We start from the raw sequence: 343 nt of genomic DNA on the forward strand, positions 1-343 counted from the left end.
GAAACATTACATCTGAAAAGACCACGAGCCGTGGCCAATGTTCACCAAAAAGCAAGTGATACTGATTTCTCTACCTAAATACTGTGAAAAAACCTCATTCCATATAAATGGACTTAGAGGTGTTTTCAAGCGTGTCTGACTATAAAATATAACCCACAACTAACTGCAGGCTTCCACAACAGCAAGCACAAGAGCATCCCATGCCCCCAACACAAACAGCGGCGCGGGGCACTGTCCTCCCATACTACAGCTCAGGGGCGAACACACATCCAGACATGTGCAGACTATGGGGCTTGCACCGCATGCTGCATCTTCAAGTCCACTATTTGGGGGTGTCTCCTCC

At 47.8% G+C, this 343-nt stretch overlaps 1 protein-coding gene across 1 annotated transcript in view; it reads right to left on the bottom strand.

Annotated features, from left to right (window-relative positions):
• Nucleotides 1-343, bottom strand: part of ZDHHC20 (zinc finger DHHC-type containing 20) — an 81,584-nt gene that overhangs the window by 75,636 nt on the left and 5,605 nt on the right. The window lies entirely within an intron of this gene.

This window comes from Gavialis gangeticus, unplaced genomic scaffold, assembly GCF_001723915.1.
Source record: "Gavialis gangeticus isolate Ggan-Ray unplaced genomic scaffold, GavGan_comp1, whole genome shotgun sequence".
Lineage (NCBI taxonomy): Eukaryota > Metazoa > Chordata > Crocodylia > Gavialidae > Gavialis > Gavialis gangeticus.